The following is a 4,143-nucleotide window of genomic DNA, read 5'->3' on the forward strand; positions in this document are numbered from 1 at the left end:
CAGTGCAGTCCTTTTTCATGTGTCCTACTCTTTTGCAAAAGTAGCACTTGAACCTAAATGGCCTGTTTTCCTTGGCCACTGCAGCTGTTGAACTCTTAGTTATGGCTTTGGTAGGCTTGAGCTTATTCTGGGGCTTTTTCTTCTTAGGCTTCTCTATGAGATTTATGGCTGTAGCAGGTTCTTTTTCTTCCTTGATCCTAGCTTCCTCATCAACACAGATGGATATAAGTTCATCTAAAGTCCAGTTTCCCTTTTGAGAGTTGTAACTGGTCCTAAGATGACTAAAACTGTTAGGCAAGGAATGAAGTGCATAATGCACTACCTGCTCATCCCTAACCCCCATCAAGAGCTCCCTGAGTCTGCCATTTATATTGATCATCTTCATAATATGTTCTCTAACTCCCCCTGAACCCATGTACTTCAAATCATGAAACTCCTTGGTTAGTCTAGCTGCTTCTGCCTTTTCACTTTCTTTAAACTTAGCACCGATGAGTTCCAGAAAATCAGATGCTAGCTCAGGCTCTTCTATACTTCCCCTGACAGTCTTGGACATAGAGGTACGAATGAGATTCTTAGCCATTGTATTGGATCTATGCCACTTCTTGTAAAGGTCTGTTTCTTTCTTGGTGCTCTTTTCATTCAACTCTATAGGCTTATCCTCAGTAAAGCAATAGTCTATATTCTCATGCATTCCCATATAGTTCTCTACAGAATCTAACCAAGCTCTATAGTTGGTTCCAGTTAACATCAAGACACTGTTCAAGTTCATGTAGGAGTTACCTAAGGAGCAAAACAAAAATTCATGTGAGTTCTTAATTTGTAAAGAAAATAATATTAAGTTTTCTGCGTTTTATTTAGCTTTAAGCAACCAAAACAAGAACATACAGAAAACCTAAACAATCCATACTTGCATTCATATCAGTCCATAACCAAAAACAATGTTAAGCAACACTTTTGAGCAGAAGCATAACATCCTGGAGTTCTTTATCAATATACCATATTCAATGAAAATAAGTTATCCAAAGAAATTTATCCACATCTTTAGACAGAAGAAAAATTTCTAAGTATCCGTATTTATTTTCATCAAGCATGCATATTGCTGTTTTGTATTCTAAAACTATACTTGACCACTTCTTTGGAAGATAAAACTGAAGCATAGTTTTAAAACACAAAACACAATTTCAGTTTTGTCACACGATCAGGTACTTGATTAGTTACCTGACCAGTTACATGGTCAGTGACCTGGCCAGTTACATGGTCAGTGACCTGGCCAGTTACATGGTCAGTTACCTGATCATTGTTTTCTGCCAACATCAATGAAGAATGCTTTGTGCATCATAATCACTTATGCCAACAGAAAACCACAAAACCCATGAGCTTTTAACTTTATATTCTACCCAGATTCATCCTTGTAAGAAAATTAAGCTCTCGTATCTGTCAATTTTAATAATGTGTAAACAAAATCTGGGAGATTTTTGTTCTTCATGCAATTTTACACAATCACATATACAATACAATATCATCAATCAATTCAACATGCATATTCAAGCATAACCAAAATTGATTTGATTCCAAGAAACCACAGAACAATCAAGAAATTGTAAATTTCATCCGGTCACCATCTACTCTAACCTAACGCACGCCGGGAATGCAACTAGGGTTCTTGAGCACAATCAAAAACACAATTATCATGCTATGAATCGAAATAAATTTCACAGAAAAACCTGTTTTTGCTTTTTCCCCAATTTGCTGCTAAAAATCACAGCGGAAGCATGAATTTGATATTTAACCAGATGCAGCAATCGACTTAAGTAACTTACGTTGATCAGTTACATGACCAGTTACATGGTCAGTTACCTGACCAGTTACTTGATCCGTAAAGCAAAAACCCTTTTTTTTTTTTTTTTTGTGTGTTTGTTTTGCAAAACCCTAAAACGATTTTGATACTTGTGAGCCTATGCTCTGATACCAATTGTGAAATAACCATATACATGCTCACAACATATGCACACAATCATAAAAGGGATTAAGGCTTACCTTCAGCAATCACTGGCATGGATTCCATCTTATGCTGCAAACACGAACACTAAATATGGCCTTCTGTTACTTACCAACTTGCTTCTCAATGGACAGAACAATATGCAAAACGTCGGTAGTAATCAGGGACCAATTCAACTGTATATATAGGTGACTTAAACCTCAAGAAGCTTCCCATTAAAGCTATCCATATCGGTTTAGGTTTCCTAGTTAGATTCCTAATGTAACACTTCATTGTAGTCTTTCTTGCAGACTAAGAATCGGATTACTTACCTTAATGAATAGATACACTGCTTCATTAAGTTACAAGTATTGATTTACAGTTTGTATCCATGTTAAACTAGGTTTGACATTTAGCTAATCATCAATTACTTTATGATGATATGTGTTAAGTCCATATTTGATCTTACAAAATAAACCATGGTCTAAATTTTTATACATTTGAAAAGTATTATTCATCCAAATGGTAAGGTCAATAATTTTTCCAACTCTAATTGTTTGAGGTCTATAATTATATACTCTAATACATTTGAATCATCCATGTGGGCCAGCTATTGGATTTCATAGTCTAAACCAAGGTCTATATTTAGACCAACCAATAGACTTTAGACCCTCATATCTTTGTAATAGACCCAACCTCCTATTGGAGATGGATTTTGAGAAGCAATGGTTTATAATTTAGATTATAAACTCACCATTGGAGAAGGCCTTACAGTGGCAATTAGCTTAACATATTAATGCAAACAATTATATGTAACACAATATAAGCCAACTGCATACAATCTCGTGCAACAATAACAAAAGTTCACCACAAAGGAATTGCTACATATGTGAGTTTAGTTTTTCCATATTCATACATGAGAGGGCCCACCCAAAATATCTAACTTTGACTCAGTTGGCAAAATAAGTTATTTTCATATCAACATTAAAAGCCAATTGATGCGTGTGTTTCTTTGCTATTTCCTCATTTTCTTCTTCCCCATTCTGTTTTTTTGGTCCTGTTTTTTTTCCCCTCTTTCCCCATTTTCTTCTCCATTTTTTCCTTTACTTGCAACATTTTTTATTAATATTTTTATTTTACAATTTAGTCTCGTTTTCTTATAGGGAAAAAAAAATGCAAACAGTACCTGACCTTTAGCCCATTAGTAACTTTCATACCTCAACTTCAAAAAATATCACTTTAGTACCTGAAGTTCGGACCCCGACCCAACATTAGTATCTAAAACACTGTTGACCGTTACGGCGTCAAATTGGTGACATATATTCAAGGGCAATTTCGTCATTTCATGTTTTCTTTTGCATTTTTCTCTCTCTCTATTATTGGACTCTTCTTTTCCATTAGGTCTCTCATTTTCTTCTTCTGATCTGTTCTTGGGCCCGACCTTCCTCGCACTGATTTACAAATTGTCTCACTTTGTAATCGTATAATTACATGATCTGATTCTGCTGATGAAGCTAGCAAACAAGCAGAGGGAATTCACAATTTAACAACTGGCAGTTGTAGCTTTTAAGTTCTTAACTAAGCCTGAGAAATTAATGCCTGTTGGAGATAATTGTGATAGCTTCTATGTACTTCTGTGATGGCTTCTTCACATCCTCGCTCTGGTTTACTCTGTTTATCTTATTGAGTGGGATCACAACCTTGTAGTGGACTCTGATGAGTCCATTTGGATTTGGCAGTGATGACAGTTTGATTCAATCTTGTGTGTGGAGATGAAGAGGAGGCTTGCAATAAGATCTGTTGTGGTTGATAGATAACAGTGAGAAGTCTTCAAAAGCTTCTCTCTTGTTGCTTTATCATTATTACTAAACAAATGCATGAACACCTTCTTCGTTGTTACATAGTGAATAGATCATCAAGAGCTCTTGGATTCGACATTTAATTCCATAATTGAACATCCCAAAATGCTATTACAACTTAAATCGCAAAGTATCATGATTTCATATTCAAATTTGAAGACAAATCGGGACGACCTCGAAAGCTATAGCAATTTGCTCTCTCCATTGGTAGGCCTCATCAACGGGCCGGGCCGGGCCGGGCTTTATTGTAAATTAAATGATCCAAGCCCATCCATATAATGCGGGCTTCGCGGGCTTTTTCGGGCC

Source organism: Rosa chinensis, chromosome 2, assembly GCF_002994745.2.
Source record: "Rosa chinensis cultivar Old Blush chromosome 2, RchiOBHm-V2, whole genome shotgun sequence".
Lineage (NCBI taxonomy): Eukaryota > Viridiplantae > Streptophyta > Magnoliopsida > Rosales > Rosaceae > Rosa > Rosa chinensis.